Here is a 20,662-nt window from a genome sequence, read left to right as displayed (position 1 = left end):
TTGGGAAACTGAAATACTATGGAGTGCGAGGAAATTAATTAATACTTTTTGAGAGTTATATCAGCTGAAGAAAGCAGTATGTAGAGATCAATGGAGTGAAAGGAGATATAGGGACTGTAGAGCACGGTGTCCCACAAGGAAGTGTATTGGGGCCCTTATTATTTACGTTATACCTAAATGACATGTGCAATATAAGCCTGTACGGAAAATTGGTGATGTATGCCGATGATATTGCGCTTGTTTACCCATATAATCACGAGGTGGTTTTGAAATGCCAAAAGGATCATGATGCGGAGATAATAATGGAATATTGTCGACTAAATAAACTAGAGATAAATTCTAAGAAGACGAAAATAATCCGATTCCGACCTAGAGTTCCACAAAATGATTCAAATTTTAATATTACAATCGGTGATCACGGTGCTTTTGAAACAAATTTAAATGGAAGGTGCTTACACCTGGGAAGTTTATGCGGATTCTGAAACTACAATGTTCATAGGTGAGAAAAATCAAAAAACTAAAAAAATCGCCGGAGCGCTTTTTGAAAAAATCGCGATTTAAATTGACATTTTTAGGGTTTGTTTAGGTTTTTGCGATTTTGCTTGGAAACCGCAAGTCGTATTAAAATGGGAATAAAGGAAATGTTGTAGCTATGAAAATTCTCTACAAGATTGGCCTTTAAGGTATTTTCGTAGGTTTTACCATTTTTGAGATATTGGAGTTCAAATTGGGACAATGCACTGACTGTATCGCCCCCTTATAAGAAAATGTCATGAAGGGTACGCCTTAACTAACTTTTAATGAAAACCGCTTACACAGGGGACATTTTTGTGAATTCTGCAACTGCAATGTTCACAGATGAGAAAAATCCAAAAACAAGAAAAAAACGCTGTAGGGATTTTTAAATAAATCGCGGTCAAAATTCACATTTTTAGGTGTTTTTTAGGTTTTCGCGATTTTGCTTGGAAACCGCAAGTCCAATCGAAATGGAGCTAAAGAAAATGTTGTAGCTGTGAAAATTCTCTGCAGGATTGACGTTTATGATTTGTTCTCAGGCTGTACCATTTTTTAGATAAAGAAGCTTAGTTTACAATTTTAGGTTTTTTGGTTAGGGTTTCGCGATTTTGCTTGAATAGGGCAAGTCTTATCGGCATGGGACCTGAGAAAATCTTATAGCTGTGAAAATTCTCTACAAGACTGGCTTATCTAATTTTTCCTAGGTTGTACCATTTTTTTAGATATATAAGTTTAAGTTGGGAAATTACAGTCATGACATTGTTTTATAAGGAGACGATACAGAATTGTATTGAATTTGAATTGTCCCAATTTCAACTTCTATATCTCAAAAGTTGTAAAACCTATGAAAATATCATTAAGGTCAATCTTGTAGAGAATTTTGATAGCTACAACATTTCCTTTATTCCCGTTTTGATACGACTTGCGGTTTCTAAGCAAAATCGCAAAAACCTAAACAAACCCTAAAAATGTGGACTTGAATCGCGATTTATTTAAAAAGCGCTCCGGCGATTTTTTTAGTTTTTTGATTTTTCAAATCCATGAACATTGTAGTTTCAGAATCCGCAAAAACTTCCCAGGTGTAAGCACCTTCCATTTAAATTTGATTCAAGAGCACCGTGTGATACAAGCATTGTGGAATGTCAATCGTTAACATACTTGGGAATCAATTTGCAAAATAACTTATCATGGAGGCTTCATATAGAGGATTTGAAAAGGAAGGTTGCGCCTGCAATAGGAATTTTGTACAAATTCAAAAATATATTTAATGAAAAAACGAAATTGCTGCTGTATAACGCATTAGTTCATAGCCATTTTACTTATATGGCAATGATTTACGCGTACAAAAAAGCGTTTGCTTAAAATCACTACAGAGTATTCAAAACAAGGCACTAAAGGTGGTGTATAATTTGCCAAGATCATTCCCAACAAATCAACTTTATAATATGAATACAAATAAAATCTCACCGTTACATGGTATATACAAATTACAAATTCTAACGTACATGTACATGCAAAGTCTTACATAACACCGGACCTCGAACAATACAATTTAATATAAATCAAACAACAATTAATACAAGAAGTAGCCCAAATTTAAGAGTTAAGAGATGTCGACTGGATATTTCAAAGCAACGAATTGAGCACAACGGATGCCTCGAGTTCAATCATATACCCAACAATATCAAAAACTTTACAAAAATATTATTATTTAAAAGAAAGTTAAAGTCGCATTTATTAAACAATACGGAAATGCCTCTGATGTAGAATGGAATAAATAATATTTTAATTTGTCAATGTAAATAAATACTTACACGTCTTTGAGATCATTTAAAAAAAATATCCATAAAAAGCCTTCTAGGCGCTGGGGTAACATTTAATAAAAAAAAGGCGAAGGATTTGAAGCCAAAATTTCTATACCAAAAATCGTAGAAAAATGCTTGTATTGATTTTAGTTTGGCTCAAGGAATTTCAATGGAATTGCAAAAGAAATTTAGTTTTTACCATATTGACTTAGAATTTTATCTAGAATATATGTAATCTTCGACGAATATTTGTATGTGTTACAAACAAACAATTACCAAAGCGTATACATTGCTGTATATAGGCTACTTTTCGTTAGATCTATACGACCAAAAGTCATCTATGCCAAATCTGAATTTGGAATACTGCAAAGCTCATACGTCTTTGTAAGATGAAACTTAAATGAAATAAAATCTCATTGATAGAGAATTCCTTGTTGTAAGATAAGGACTGTTCCTTTTGGATTTACTCAAAAACTTGAGGTTCAGTCATATAATCTAAAATTTTCATTTGGTTATTGCGATGGGTCTGTTAAAATACCTAAGCCGTATCCATATACCTAAAGTGGTGTACTGCCCACACCCGGCTTCCGGATCATTTCCTTATAGTATGGTATCTATTTATCCTGTTTTTTGTGACTGTGGCTTAGTATGCAAATTAAAATTCGTAATCCTTTTTGTCCATACCGCCTGAAAGTATGCTTTAAATTTATTCATTATTACATCATGTTTTTGTGCGAATTACTAAAACTCAAGCATGCCTTAAATGTGATTAACACCTCCATAAACGGACGCCTTTTATTTGTTAACACACATAACTCAACTGGAAATGCTATGTTTGCTTGTGTACGTGTGTATTTGTGTCAATGTGTACGTACGTGAGAATATTAATTTGGTCATTCACATTTTTTGCTGGCACATTTTATATTAAACCATTAAAATTTAAAGCAAGTAGGTGTTGCAAATAAAAATAAACAATTTTAATTATCCGCATTTTTATGTCGAGAGAGAAAAATCCCTGTTAAATAGGCGAACCGGGTTGAATGATTTAAGCAAAATTTATATTTGAAAGAAATAAGGTTAGTGATAATTTGTGGAAAATGTTTTTGTTATCAAAAAAAAAAAAAAAAAAGGAATAAAAAAAAAAAAAGGAATAATCAAAAAAAGGAATAAAATTTAATATTGAATTTGAAGCGTTTTCGGTACGATACAAAACAATCAAAAGGCAATAAATTAAAGTAATTCATTTTACTTAAAAAACAATCCCTTTATTTTGTGGTAAATTTAACCGACCTTTTTTTTGTTGGAGAACAAGACATACATAGAGGATAAAGGCAACATTGAGACTTTAATTAAATATTTAGAAAAAAGTTACGCCTTGAAAAGGTCAAATTCAATAAACAATAAGAAAGCAATGGATGTGGAAACAATAAATTTCGATTGTAAATTTAAATATTTAAGCACAGACCCTAAAAAGATAAAGCCAATTACCAAAGGGCATTGAAGTTCTCCCAAGTTTTATTTCTGGTGGGAATATGAAAAAGGGCAGAATTTGAGAGAAAATTAACTCCAAAGGAAAGTCCTTAAGTGTAAGGATTAAAGATTATTACATGTTTCAAAAGTTATGGGTTTCCTTGAAGAAATTCCTGACTTGTCAAACAGGGCAAGATGAAACTTGATGAAAATATCCCCATAATTAAACTTGTGTGCGTTTCTGAGCTTTTTCTGACTTCAGAATTCACAAAAAGGTCACAACACCGGAATATTGTAGCTACAGTTGTAGCATATACAGACTACCATTTCGTCTGGGTTTCACGATCCACTGTGTACGGTGGATTTGTCACTAAAAGTACCATAATAGTCTTTAAAACTAGTTAATATTGTCTCCTGAGGATCTTAAATATCACATTTATTAATATTTTGTTCAAAAATATCACGATTTTTATACATAGTTCCACAAGGGTTCTTCGGAAAATACGAACTTTTGCGTTGGAAATGTTGGGCCTGTTGCAACCGTAACGACTTTTCCTATGTTCTTATGTGTGCAAGTATTATACACGTTTAATTGTTATCTCCGATGACTACCCTCGTGTCTATCGAATAAAAATATTTGTTTGTTGTTTTCAGTAAGTTATAGTGCTTGTGGTACGTTGCCAAAGGGGCAGACGAAATTTGCCTTTTGGGCTTTGCCGACAGAGATATACCCTCAGCCTATGTGAATTGAAACTTCCAGCTACGGATATGTCGAATGTATTTAGGGCATTTTCAGAATATTATCGCCCTTTTTAAACTTTTGAACTTTCCGACAAAAATGTGAATTAGGATTTAAGTTCAAAAGTGTTGCGGAGGAGGTACTTAAAGAAATGGATCGACATAGTCCATTATGGAAGTGGATCTTATTTAGTGGGTCATATCTTTTTGACAGATATCGCGCCCACTAATCATTTCAGTGGGTTATCGTATAACGTTGGGACCTCTATGCCAGGAAGCATGGACTTGTTCACGGAAAACATAATATCGCTGTAAACAGGATCACAACGAACGTCATCGGTATACATATCCAAAGGATCTTAGAACAGACCCTAAACTTCACTTAGACACAAATGATGAACTTTGTCTTCGAACTGAAACTAAGTTTGGACAAAATATGACCAAATTTTGAACCAAATCGGTTGATAAGTGCGAGAGCTATCGTGGTCTCCAGCACCTACATATGGTGCCATGGGGGTTTTTTACACCTTAACTGAACTTTTACCGATTTAGTCCATATTGGAATCTCATCTAACTCTGGTTGAAATTTCACGACGTACAAAGTATGGACCAAATCGGTTACTCCATTCTAGAGTTGTCGTGCGCACAAATTTTTCGAACATTTTCGAACTTTTGTGGGGGAAGTACCGAAAAGAGTGGACCGATTCGAACTTAAACTATGTTTGGGCAAAATATTACGAAAGCCAAATTTTGAACCAAATCGGTTGATCCGTTCGGGAATTACCGTGCGCACCAGCAGGCAGACAGACATTGCTAAATTGGTTCAAAATTATCTAAAACGGATTTCGTACAAACATACTTGGGGTATAAAATCATTATTTCGTTAGCATAAATGCTGAGGGTATAAAAAACAAATGTCGTTCGTTGGTAATGGCAGTTGAGAACGGCTGGACCAATTTGGATAATTCCTTTTTTGAAGTGTTCGTCATAACCCAACTTATGCAAAGAAAATTTGACCACGCCCAATTTTAAGCCCACTTTTTCAATTTTCAATTCCAGGGAATGTACACGGATGGCCCCATACCCTATTTCTTTAAAAATGCTATATTTACAATAATTTGAGGGAGACAATTACCTATTTTTTATGACCCAAAGATGTTACATCTACAAAACTACTGAATCGATTTTCCTAAAAATGTCAGGGAATGCACAGGTATGACCCCCGGTGAAAATAGGATGCATCTGTTCTTGAAGGGGGCGGGGTAATTTCCTTTGCCATATTTAAAAAAACTTAGGTTTTTATGGAAAGAAAATTTTACCACGCCCACTTTTTTCGATTTTTAATTTATTTTTTTTTCTGCAAAAACTACTGAGCTGATTTTCCTGAAATTGTCAGGTAATGTACAGGGATGGCTCCGAAAACACGTTACATATATAATTGTTCCACAAACATCCCAGGCAGGACAGGAGAGACTTCTCTCATATCAATGAGTGCACCCCGATTCATATTAAGCTCAATGATTTGGGACCTACTGTTTATCGCCGAGTCCGAACGGCGTGTCTAAGACACCACTTTGCCACCGTTGAAAAGAGTTTGATGTTGACTGGCCGGGGAATCGAAGCCACGACCTTCAGCGTGCAAGGCGGGTGTGCATACCATTGCACCACGATGGCACCCATTTTGAAAACACGTTACATATTTGATTGAATTCCAGAGGGGGCGGGGTACCTAACCTGTGCGATATTTTTAAATAACGCTGTATTTGCAAAAATTACGCATGGATCGGGTTAAACATTTACGGACTAATCCACAATCTAGGTACATCTTTGGGGCCTCAAAACCTGACAACGCACAGTGGATCCACCCATTGGTCAAAAATAAAAAAATTTATGTCAAAATTTTGGTACAACATCTGGCAACTTGGACAGCTATGACATGGACGTTTTTAAAGATATATTAGTTTTTAATATATTCAAAATATCACGAAACTAATAAGTATAGCAAAATATTATAGTGGATTTGGAAGGAGGAGGTAATAGCTTAATTTTCATTAAAAAAATATTTTTTAAGTATGTTGTGGAATTCTAGTTAGCTGCATATTTTCTTAGTGTATTTTGTAATGCCAATTCTATCATATACTTAAATTGTACCTAAGGTTTTAGTCATGATGCCCACCAGTGCCCACCTCGGGAATAATTTTCCAAAGTAGGTCATGGTTTTAATATTATTCAGTATTAAAATCAGCTGCCATCTAGTGCCAGACTATAAATGGTGGGTCGCTGACTAAAACTGCCCTAGAATAGGGTTTCTATGGATATATTTGCGTATAATTCTGTTATCTGACCACGTACATTAACATAATTGGCATCAGTGGCAAGATGAAGAAATCTTCTTCCAAATTTGTCGTACGGTGGCGGTACCTGCCTTCCAGGCAGAACGCTATAATATCTATATTAACAATTTTACAAATTATCAGATAAAAATATTGTTTTTTTTAATCCGCTAAATTGGTTGGATTTTATGTCGTTTTGGAGATTGATAAGATAATCGGGACCTTTGTTCATGTCATTTTGTATTAGCAGCATAAAACAATTCTTACCGTATACCCCCTCCAGAGGGGAAAGGGGGAGAATGTCACGCTCGTGGTTTCTTAGATCACTCTTCGCAGCAGCACAAAGCTGTAACCGGCGTATTGGCTTGATTTTTACACTGTACATATTTTTGGCCACTTTCTCCATACTGTGCAACGTCTGCTTTTTATACCCTCAGCATTTATGCTAAGGAGGGTATATGGTAATATTCAAAAATGTTTTACAATCGTTGAAGTTGAGGTTCACCATTTAATAAGTCGCGAACTGTCAATATATTTTATACAATATGAATATATTTATATTAATTGAAGTGTTTTAGCCACGATCTCATAATATGGACCATAACAAATAATTTTCGTGGAAGCTGCGTTGGTGGTAATATTAAAAAATGGGTAAAAATGTGTTGAAGTTTACAAGTTTTTTTGTGTTCTTTCTTGATTTCTGGTCAAACCACGGAAAATTCAGACATAAGCTAAAAGAAAGAATTGAGGAATACCCCTCGGGCAACATGGTTCTAATGTATGACTTTTCGATATATACACTGCATCCCCCTAAAATCGATGCTGACATTTTGAAGTTTTGAAATCTGGGTTTTTTGAATTTTTCTTACAATTGGATGGCGCAACCAGATAATTACCCAAACTATTTACTGGATTGTAGAACTCGTGATTCCACGTCGTTTGATGTATATCTCATGAATGTGCTTCATACAGCTTCCTAGTAATAGAAGTCCAAAGTCGAGATTTTGGTGTGTAAATTTTCTTTAAAAACCTATTTTTTGGTTTCAAAATTTACAACTGTGACTTAGGTACCCTTGAACCCCGCGTGATTTTAGTTTTTTTACGCGCCGGATCTAATGAACCCTTCCGCTTTCAAATCCATCCACTAAAACGGCGGTTATAGATACCTTGAAAGTAGGAAATTCTGCAAAATTATATTTTGATGATTCCGCGCATTGAACCGCGATTTTCTTTGGTTATTTTTACATAAATGGAACCTTTTATTCGCGATGATATTATTTTCCAAAACCGTGGGGCATAAATTACCGAGATTCTGGAGTAATATTCGTATTTCATATAAAATAGAATTTGGTAGCACATCCGCGGTTCTTGAAGAATTTGTTTAAAATTTGTTATAATGACGTATTTTTTATAGGCGGTCACTGAAATCAGATGCGCCTTATAATCTTATGTAGATCGCGCAATTTTTACCCACATTAAGGTTTTTTGAACAGTAAGATGCAGCTGACAGCACACTTTGGCCGCTGAATGAAAAGTGGAAAAATCGCTACATATTGACAGAGATGCACTAGCTGTATCTGAAAAGCGCATGCGCCTTAACTGATTTTAACGAATTCGCGAATTATACGTTTTTTAACTTTTATATTTTTTCTTTGGATGTAATTTCAATATCACTTACTATTTCATAATCCTATTGTTTATCAAAGTAAGCAAATACACTTTCGGGTTTATCATCGCATTTTCCCTGAAGAAGTTTCAGCAAAGTCCGTCAGTCCTTGCATCGAAATTTAGCGAAGTAGTAGAATAACTCCCAAAAATGTTTTTTCTATTTTTCGTATTGAACAAAAAATATATTTTTGAAATAATATTCCAACAATAAGTTTTCGTCTTTTGTTGTTGCTGTAATATGGCAGTTATAAATCCTATCTTTAAAATTTTGGTCTCATATTTTTCTACGCGTTGTCCAGAATCTGTACGTATTTTTAATTTATTTTTTCGAGTTTTATTTGGACTCTAAATTAGAATAAATTAAATTTACTCCAAGATTTTTTCAGTATTTCTTGATTTTCCGCGAAAATAGAAATATATTTAGTAAATATTTAGGCATCTACGGATAGATATTAAATGCTGTTAACGCTTTATATATAAATTTTCTTATTACAACACAAAGGGAATTTTTAAAAATTTTTTCTTTATAAGGGAATAAAATCCCCCCTAACTTTTGGGCGCAGCATCCGATTTTGTGAACGCGAACAGATTTGAAACCACGATTTTTTTCTTAACCCATGTACCAAAAATCGTGAATGTGCTTGTACAAAATTTTTTTAATTTTTTTTTCGATGGAATTGTAAAGGAAATTTGAAATTTACCATATACACTTTCATACGGGCCAAATGTGCCACATCGAAATAACGGTTTTATACCCCAAGTATGTTTGGACGAAATCCGTTTCAGACAATTTGGGGTTGATGTAGCCATGTCCGTCCGTCTGTCTGTCTGGCTGAAGCGCACGATAACTCTCGAACGGATCAATCGATTCGGTCCAAAATTTGGCTTTCGTAATATTTTGTCCAAACTTAGTTTAAGTTCGAAGATGGGTTATATCGGTCCACACATTCCGGTACCTCCCCCACAAAAGTTCGAAAATGTTCGGAAAATTTGTGCGCACGATAACTTTTAAAGGGAGCAACCGATTTGGTCCACACTTTGCACATCGTGAAATGTCTACCAGACTTAGATGAGGTTTTAATATGGACTCAATCGGTCAACACCTTCGGGTACCTCCCACAAAGAATTTGGGAAAAGTTCAGTTTAGAGCCTGCTCTCGAATCGTTTTGATTTTTGTTGTACCAACTTGTATTCACTGTCTCCCATATGACGATACAAGTTTCATCAGGGGCAAGTACATACTTCCTGAGAAAATAGCCTGAAAGATGCAAAAAAACAACTCCTATGACACCGGGGGTAGTGTTTGGAACGCAAGATAAATATCGAACGGATTTGCTGATTCGGTCCAAAATTTGGTCTTCGTAATATTTTGTCCAAACTTGGTTTAAGTTCGAAGATGGGCAATACCTGTCCACAACTTCCGGTACTTTTCCCAATATTTAAAAAATGTCACTAAAATTGTATGCTCGATACCTCTTGAACGGATATTTCTTGGATCTCCTAATATTTTGTCCAAATTTAGTTTAACCATATCGGTCCTATCCTTAGGGCACTTCCACCACAAAAGTTCAACATTTGTGTCTATGAGCTGTTTAGGGTCTGTTCGGAGATCCATTCCAAATGTATACCGATGCTGTTCGTTGTGTTCCTGTTTACAACGATATTATGTTTTCCGTGGACAAATCTATGCTTCCTGGCATAATGGTTCAAAAGTAATACGATGACCCACTCAAATGACTAGTGGACGCGATATCGAGGCAAGGGTGGTTGCGCCCCCGATCAAGAAAAACGTTATATTGACAAATTTCCTTAAATTTTCCGTAATTAGATCGCTTTAGGATAAAGACAGGGGACATGGACGCATCAATAAGCGAACAAGACAAAATCTGTTGATAAATTTAAAATCATCCTCGGCTTGACAATGGACCGAAGAAGTGAGTTAAAAAGTTGTCATTAAAACTCATTACAACGGGCCAGCAACGCAGACCGGGGTCTGCTAGTAAATAAAATATAAAATATATTATTTTTGTATCACGAGCTTGCTTCAAAATTTGTGGAATCTGTAGCTACCGTAATGTGGGGATATATCAAATCATTGATATACGCCAACAATTTTTAGTAAACAAACTTCAGATTAATACAGAGCTCGAAATATTAAATTACGTTAAAATATGTTTGGAAACATTTTTGAGAGTTAGCCATTTTAGTATGTGCCGGCAGGGTTTTTGAAGCCTTTGAGCCATTATCTCAGGAAGTTCGGACTTACTCCGAAAAATATTGCACTGTTGTAATAGGGATTGTTTGTTCAGGGACCTTCTGCAAAAAAAAAAAAAAAAAAAAAAAAAAATCAAACAGATCCGAGACGAGTCCTCAAACTTCACTTTTCCCCATATATTCCATATCCCAACCTGATACATGACTGCATGAAATAATACGATGTGTAATCTTTGGACCAATCATAAATTCCTTCTAGAGTAATCATGCGGATTTGCCATTTTAGTTGGCGCCGTCATTGTTTTTGGAGCTTTTAAACCATTACCTCTGGAAGAACGGACTTGCTCACGAAATTGTACCGTCGTAAAGGGAACCGTAAGGACAACCTGCTGAAAAATGTTTAAAACTATCCGAGAGGAACTATTAAGCTTCACTTTTTGCTAATTTTGTGTGGGAGGTTCCTTCGGTGTGCCGATATAGTCCATATTCGAACCCGATCTATATCGGGAAGGTATAATACGATGTGTAAAGTTTGGACCAAATCGATTGCTCCCTTAGATTGCTCCCATTTTACAGACAAATTTTGAACTCTTGTAGGGGAGGTACCCTTAGTGTGGACTGGACCATCTTTGAACTTAAATTAAGTTTGGACAAAATATTACAAATGCTAAATTTTGGAATGAATCGGTTGATCCGTTCGACAGACAGATGAGATGATGTTTGCATTTAGGGATTGAAATCAACAAAAATGTTTTATAGGGGAAGTAGAGAAAAGTTTATTCTTTAGCGAATATCTGCACATCTATTAGGGGTATACCAAAACAAAAGTCATTAAATAAAAGTAGACCTCTCATCTCTTCTAGATTGGTTTAGGTAGTTAAATGTCGGAGATATCTCAAAAGGTGTTAACTAATCCCAGTTTTGGTTTGATGCAATATATTACTATTTTGAGCTGCAACTCTTTATTAAGTGTGTCAATAATTAATTTATTTTAGTAAGCCTTGGTATTACCACTTCCACGGCGAAAGTGTACATATATAGACTGATGTCGCAAGCAAATTACAAGGATATCATTTCTCGTGTTTATTATTCTATCAAATAAAAGGTAATATGATATACAATAAAAACATGGAAACCTAGGGCAATTATGATATTGCGTAAGTTTAATTATCGTGACAACGGGGTTAATTAAATCACTAATTACTACATGTACATGGAGCACAGTTTTACATAGATACAAACCGATTGACATCTTTGTTAGCAAACACATACATACACTACCGCTCACTTGAATAGAACCCCCCTGCAAAATTTTTTTCAACCTCCATTTTTTCCGAATTATACAAGATATGAAATTTTTAAGTTTTATTATATTTTGCTTCATGTGTTTGGAGTAAACATAGTCATTAATTTGCATTCAAATCCAATTTTTATAAGAATTATGCAAGGAAAACAAAATAAAGTCAAAAATTGAAATAAAAAAAATTGGCTCATTTGAATAGATCCCCCCTTTAAAACTTGGGAATACAGAAAGATTGTAGTAGAATATCGATGCATATTTACTCTATATTGAAAACGAAGTACTTTCAGTAATATTCAGTAAAAGTATATCCCTCCTGATTAAGGATACACCCGTATATCCTGCTTTGGCAAGGATTCTTTAAATAATCGGGTGTAATGCCCAACAAAGCTTGCTTTTTTCATTCAACAAGTTTCTTTTTGGAAGATTGCTGTCTCCTTTAGTCGTACATTTTATGCATAAATCATTACCATACATTTTACAGAATATTTTCCACTCTAGAATATGGCGGTCCCGCAAGGACATCTGCATTTCTTTTCAAAAGTTTAAGTTTTTATGACTCGAAGTGTACAAACGATTATAAAATCGTGATGAAATTTCCACACGGGATATCCAAAAATGTTACTCACTACTGGATATGTCTGTTTCAGAACTCCTTTGTAAATTTTCGTGCGCATTTAGGGCGAAAGAAATTGACGCCCAAGTCCTTCATAATTAGTAAGGACTATCCTTATTAAGTAAACAATTGCATAACTATAGAACTATTTTTTCACGTCTATTGAATGGAAGACCATTTTCTAAATTGTTTCTGTAGCGATGAATGTGCTTTTATGGTGCTGGAAGGCATTACTAATTATTAAGGACATGAGCGTCAATTTACTTCACCTTAATGCGTACGGCAATTTATAAAGGAGTTCTGAAACAGACAAATTCAGTAGTGAGTAACATTTTTGGATATCCCGTGTGGAAATTTCATCACGATTTTATAAACTTTTGTACACTTCGAGTCATAACAACTTAAAATTTTGAAAACAAATGCGAAAATCCTTGCGGGTCCGCCATATTCTACAGTGGTAAATATTCTCTAAAATGTATGGGAATGATTTATGCGTAAAATATACGACTAAAGGAGACAGCACGCTTCCAAAAATAAACTTGTTGAATGAAAAAAGCAAGCTTTGTTGGGCATTACACCCGATTATTTAAAGAATCCTTGCCAAAGCAGGATATACGGGTGTATCCTTAATCGGGAGGGATATACTTTTACTGAATATTACTGAAAGTACTTCGTTTTCAATATAGAGTAAATATGCATCGATATTCTACTACAATCTTTCTGTATTCCCAAGTTTTAAAGGGGGGTTCTATTCAAATGAGCCAATTTTTTTATTTCAATTTTTGACTTTATTTTGTTTTCCTTGCATAATTCTTATAAAAATTGGATTTGAATGCAAATTAATGACTATGTTTACTCCAAACACATGAAGCAAAATATAATAAAACTTAAAAATTTCATTTCTTGTATAATTCGGAAAAAATGGAGGTTGAAAAAAATTTTACAGGGGGGTTCTATTCAAGTGAGCGGTAGTGTACTTACGATAGGTTGAAAGGAAGGACGATATATGTACGTCGCTGCATTGGGCATACACTAGACCTGCTGTGAGCTTTAAACTAAATATGTGAGATCTGAACTGACGGGTATAGGCAAACTATTAGTTGTAACAATTTTAGATTGGACTGCTTCCTACAGCACTTGTTAAGTATGTATCAATTTCGGAACCAATGAGAAACTTTTCAATTTTTCAGCTATTTACCGATCCAAAAACTCTGAAAATCCATGTAAATATGGGATTGCTACGATCTGATCCTTTAATTTGTTGTATTCCTCACATATGACATTGGTTGTTATTTTGTTCACTCATACATAAGCACAAGTTTTAGTATTTCGGCATACACAAAAAAATACAACACCCATGTAGACAAGAAAGAACGGCGCATAGTAGTTCAGAAATCGATTTCCTGGCCAAAACCCCCATTTTTGTTGTAACCGATTGTTAATTTTTATATTGGATTCGATAGTAAGCCCATTGAAACTAAGGAAACCAAAAAATTAGGTAAAAATATTGGAATGTATGAGAGTGGAGTGCTCCCAAAGACGACAATTGTTTTCCAAATTTCGGAAAAAAACGTATTTTTTGAAAATTTTCTGGAGAAAGAAATGGCTATTTCTCTGAAACTATAACAGATATTGTGTTCGTTGTTTGTTTTTTGTTGGGTATGTAGGATTGTTGCCTTTAAAAATCATTTCATCAGAAACTTTGGAGAGTCCGTCTGTCTGGCTGGCGCACGATAACTCTCGAGCGGATTTACCGATTCGGTTCAAAATTTGGCTTTCGTAATATTTTCTCCAAATTTAGTTTAAGTTCGAAGATTGGTTATATCGGTCCACTCCTTCCGGTACCTCCCCCACAAATGTTCGAAAATGTCTGGAAAATTTGTGCGCATAATAAATCTAAAGGGAGTAACTGATTTGGTCCAAACTTTGCGCATCGTGAAATTTTCACCAGACTTAGATGAGGTTTCAATATGGACTCAATCGGTCCACTCCTTCGGGTACAACACACACAAACTTTCGGAAGAGTTCAGTTTGGGAGCTGTTCTCGAATCACATGAATGTTTTAACAACTTGTATTCACTGTCCCCTATAAGACGATACAAGTTTCATCTGGGACAAATCCATACTTCCTGAGAATATAGTCTGAAAGGTGCAAATATACCCTATGAAACGATGTGCAGTAGATGGAGCGCAAGATACTTCTCGAACGGATCTACCTATTCGGTCCAAAATTTGGTTTTCGTTATATTTTGTCCCAACTTAGTTAAAGTTCGAAGATGAGCCACATCGGCCCACTTCTTTAGGTACCTCCTTCACAAAAGTTCTATCATGTTCGGAAAAATTGTGCGCGGGATAACTCTTGAAGGGAGTGACCTATTTGATCCATACTTTACACATCCTAATATATACAGGAGATGTAGATCAAGTTCGAATATTGACTATGTTTGTCCACTCCTTCGGTAACCTCCCACACAAAATTTCGGCTAAGTTCACTAAAGACCTGTTCTCGAATCAGTTTTTTTTTTTGTTAAAGCAACTTGCATTGGCTGCCTCAATTTCAACGATATAAGTTTTTTCAGGGACAAATCCATACTTCTTGAGAAAATATCCCGAAAGGTGTAAAAAAACACATATGGCACCATATGTAGTGGCTGGAGAGCACGATAACCCTCGAACCGAGTCTAAAATTTGACCAAACATATTTTGTCCAAACATAGTTTCAGTTCGAAGATGGTCAATACCGATCCTGAACATCCGGTACTTCCCTCCAATATTTAAAAAATGTCACTAAAATGGTATGCACAATATTTCTTGAACCGGACAACCAATTTGGATCTCCTAATATATTCTAAAATGGCCCCGTATTGGTCTTCTCCTTAAGGTGCCTCCTCCACAAAAGTTCAATATTTGTGTCTAAAGTGCAGTTTGGGGTTTGTTCAAAGATCCTTTGGAAATGTAAACCGATGCAGTTCGTTGTGGTCCTGTTTACAGCGATATTATGTTTTCGGTGGACAAGTCCATGCTTCCTGGTATACTGGTCCAAAGATTATACGATGACCCACTGAAATGACTAGTGGGCGCGATATCTATCGAAACGATGTGACTCCCAAAATAAGATCCACTTCCATAATGGACTATGTCGGTCCATTCCTTTAAGTACCTCCTCCGCAACACTTTTGAACTGTAATCCACATTTTTGTCGGCAATTTCAAATGTCCAAAAAGAGCTACATACAAAATTCTGAAAAGACCCTAAATACATTCGATCTGTCCGTAGATGAAAGTTTCAATTCACATAGGCTGAGGGTATATCTCTGTCGGCACAGCCGACTGATACTTTTTTATTTGTTTTCTCTTCGTTTTCCCTTAGGAGTTATAGCCATTTTAAATAAATAAACATTTTTTGACAGTCTTTATGTGAGTTTTATGAAAACCCAAGGAAACAAATTTTGAAACAACATTTACAAAAATTCTATTTATACCCTACACCACTATGTGGAAAGGGTATTATAAGTTTGTTTTGGGAAAAATTCATGTTACACCGCGAAATATTCATCGGAGATCCCCAATGTGGTATACCAATCTTCATATCTCGGCGAGATAAAGCGATTTTGAGATGTGTGTCCGTCCGTCCGTCCGTCCGTCTGTCCATTATAAATTGTAATCAAACTCCAGGCCGCAATTATGGACCGATCGTTACGAAATTTGGTATGGAGGTCGGTTTCACATCAGAATAGATCGCTATTTTAATTGGTGATGATCGTGAAATATTTAGCGGGTGAAATGGACCAAAAGCATAATTATTATCCGATTTTGTAGCTGCTCTGTAGGTCGCAATAATATTCCGATTGCCTCTAAATTTTAAATAAGGTAAGAGTATATGACAAAGAAGAAGCTTGCAATTTGGGATGGCGATCAGATAATATTTAGAGGGTTAAATGGACCACAACTTTTGTGTGAAAATTGTGAAAATTTTTAATAAACAGCTTATATCTTTGTTCCTGAAAGACACATTCCCCACTAGTGAGTAATACTTGGAAGACGATCTCTTGATCATTCAATTGATGTTAATTATGTTGATGTACGTGATCAGATAACAGAGTTACAGCCTAATATATCCAGTTTTTTGTTTGTAGTGTAATCATAAACCCGCTAGAGGTCGCAATTATAGCTCAATAGTCACGAAATTTTGCACGAGGTAAGAGTTTAGGTTGAAGAAAATGCCTATAATTTTGCATGATGATCTGATATTATTTGGCGGTTGACATAGACCATTACCTTTGGATGAAAAATATACAAATTTTTTTGTTGGTCCATATTTTCATTTCTGGAGGCATATACTGGCAAAGTAGCCTACATATGGAAAAATAACTACTGGTCTATCGCCTGATGCAAATTGCAATGTGCCTGCTAGATAACGCACCTACTGCCTGATATATAATGTGTTTTGTGTAGAGAACCACAATTTCCTCCCATGCTACAAATTGTCTCTATCATATTCAAAATCAAATATTGCAACATGAGGTCGTCTCGCCACCTATTTTATACCTCAGGATTTAGGGTAAAGGAGATACAAACAAAATACGACCAAAGATGAGTCTCATCGAAATATTGGTTTTAGACCCCAAGTATATTTGGACGAAATTAGTTTCAGACAATTTGGAGTCTATTTACTCGTAGCGCTGTCCGTTCATCTGTCTCTCTTAATGTCTAGCTGGCTGGTGCGCACGATAACTCTCGAACGGATCTACCGAAAAAAAACAAATTTTATACTTCGTAATATTTTGCCCAAACTTTGCTCGAATGTAGGCTATGTCGGTCCACACCTCTCCCAAAAAAGTTAAAAATTGTTTTCGAATACTGGCGAAGTGAGCACTCGATTTGCTCCAAACTTTCCGTAAATTATTATTCCTTTCAGATATAGATCGGATAAGACTATATCGGTCCTTAGAGTACCTCCCACACAAAATTCGGAAAAGGGAAATTTAAGAGTCCTCTCGAATCTTTTTGCATTTTTTCAGCAGATTATACTTGCGCCGCAAATCCTTAACTCTCAAGGGGATTTTCTGTTTGGTCGAAACTTTACACATCGTATTATTTCATCCAGTCATTTGTCCGGTCGGAATATGGACAATATCGGTCCGTCCTTCGAGTACCTCCCACGCCAAATTTGGAAAAGTGCAGTTTGAGGACCCGTATCGGATCTATTTGATAATTATTTTTTTTTTTTTGAAGAAGGTTCTTTTTACGGTCCGTATTCCGGTGCCTTTCCCGGGGTGAGTCATACTTCCTGAGATAATAGTCCAGAAGTTCCAAAAACCCCCGCCGGCTCCAACTAAATTTACAAATCTGAATAAATAATTCTCAAATATTTCCAAAACTTAGAATTTAGCTTACTAAAATTGATTTAATATAGCCCCATATTCCGATACCTACATATTCCACGTAGTTTGAAGCAAACTCGTGTTACTAAATAAATATATTTTAAAGGCTGAAGGTATATCACCTTTAGCGCAGCTGACTTATACTATCTTCTTTGCTGTATAATTGAATATGAATAATTTTGGGATTTATAAATTTGTTTGCATGTAAAATTTTTGAATTTATACTCATTGTTAGGTATTTCTACCGGTATAAAATATATTTTTGATATCACCATATATGCCCACAATGAACTATTTTCGAAGCATATGTGAGGTACAAGTGCACAATTTTGGACGATAAATCTTCAATAAAATCCCAATTTTCCCAATTATCAAATATACCAAATTGCGTGGTATATATGTATTTTTTTTTTAGGTGTATTCCAAAGAGGAACCTGATATTCAAAGACAATTTGAAGATGTAGCAGTAGGGTCTAATCAATGTGAACTTTCTAATTTTTGAATATTATTTAGAAATGTATAATTTATATAGCTTTCCACAAACATCCCAGTAAAACAAGGGAGGCTTCTCTTATATCAATGGATTCATATTAAGTTATTGATATGTGATCTAGTTTTTATCGCCGAGTCTAAACGGCGTGTCCTAAGTTGCCACTTGTAGAGACGTTTTTCATGGCTGAAATACTCAGGAAATATCGGTGTATTTTGATGGGAATCGAACCCGGACATTCAGCGTGCAAGGCGGTTGTACATAGCTAATTCCTACAGGTTGTGGTGTAGGGTATCACATGATCGGCCCCGTCCGACTATTGCCTTTGCTTACTTGTTTTTTTTTTTTTAATTTTTATGGTTCGGTTATTGGCTCGGTGCTCTTGACCCAACATTAAATAAAAGGAGCTTACAACTGGGAAGTTTATGCGGATTCTGAAACTACAATGTACATATAGCCCAATACCAAACATCTTAGGAGTAATACAAACTTCTATACCTAATTTTAAAGCTATCTTAAAAATTGCGTGCGGTATCTTGATTTCAACAGACAGACGGATGGACGGACATGCTTACGTCAATTAGAATTTTATGCTGATCAAGTATATACATATATACTTTATAGGGTCTGCGACGAATATTTCGATGTGCTACAAACGGAATGACAAAGTTTATTATACCCTCCATATTACGGTGGAGGGTAATAATTGTACGAAAACTACAGTTTGGCTACTTTTCGGTTTTATATTCTTGTTTTAAAAGGGGAATTTTTTAACCCATTAATGTAGCTCGATCGTGACTTACTGTGCAGATCGTGCTAAATCGGATAATGCGTGATTCAATTTCAAGATTTTCTCAGCGTCAATTTGTTACGTAGGATTAGTCGCCAACATGTTGCTGTTGTATATGTGCTTGTGAGTTTTGATAGGACCAACTGGTAATAGAGTTGTATATTTCATCAACTAACTAGTTCAATTGAACGATTCATTGAAAAGAGCGTATGAACTAGATCATTCGATATAGTTCATTATAGTTCTATAGTTCACTGAACTAGAATCAGTCGTTGACCGAACGATCAACAAACGAACGATTCACAATTTAGTTCAACATTTCGTTGACAAATGCATAAAGTGATGCCGTCGTCTTTGTTTATGTTTTGGATCAAGGTACACGGATGTTCGAAAATGAAGATTTCTTTAAAAACCTAACATATTCCAATATATCAAATCTATTACTTATTTAATGTGCCTTGTTTTGGATAGAAAAATAAGAAAAAAAATAAAAGAAACACATACACGCAAAGCTTTTTCTCAATAACAATTTCTACACACAACATACGATTTTTTTGCCAGCCAGCTAAATGAAGGACGTTTTTTCTTAACCCAGATATCCCCATTGCTTTATCATGATCATTTTAAAAGTATTTTTATATTATTTTGGAAGCAAATATGAAATAATAGCAGTATGTTATAGGTTTTGTATAATTTTGTTAAATGTGATTTTTTATTCCACTTTTGGACACATGGTTTTATTATGCAACTGGGTGTTATGGGAGACAAAACATTTGACATATAGTCCACCCAGCAAACAAGTCAAGTAATAACTTTATTCAGTACATTTTGGCAGTAGTAACTACTTACAAATTGATCGTAAAAGTAATTATTTTTACATGGAGATGTTACTTCCTTAAATATATTTTTAAGTACATACGAGTATTTAACCACATACACGGAGGAAAAAAAGGCCTCTCTAACATATGCCCCAAACATACTTTGCAGCAAACATATATTTGTTTGCAACCACTCCCATACATAACATATGTCTGGGTTCTGCAAACAAATATATGTTTGGGTGCAAACAAATATTTGTTTGGATGTTTTTCTTTTATTAAAAGGCATAGAAATACAAAAATATATACACAAATTTCCACATCACACAAGAAATACATAACAAACTTTAATGAAAGAAAAACGGAATTAAATAATTTGTAAACAGTAAATAACAATGTAGTGTCACACTTTTAAAATGAAGAAAAAAAATATAGAAACATCGTTGTACACTTCTCTACAATAGATACATCCATATATCAAATACATATGGTAAAAACCAAATTTCTTTTGAAATTCCATT

The sequence above is a fragment of the Musca autumnalis genome, unplaced genomic scaffold (assembly GCF_047663935.1).
Source record: "Musca autumnalis isolate F117 unplaced genomic scaffold, ASM4766393v1 scaffold_3, whole genome shotgun sequence".
NCBI classification, from domain to species: domain Eukaryota; kingdom Metazoa; phylum Arthropoda; class Insecta; order Diptera; family Muscidae; genus Musca; species Musca autumnalis.
Note: the sequence above shows the minus strand (reverse complement) of the source record.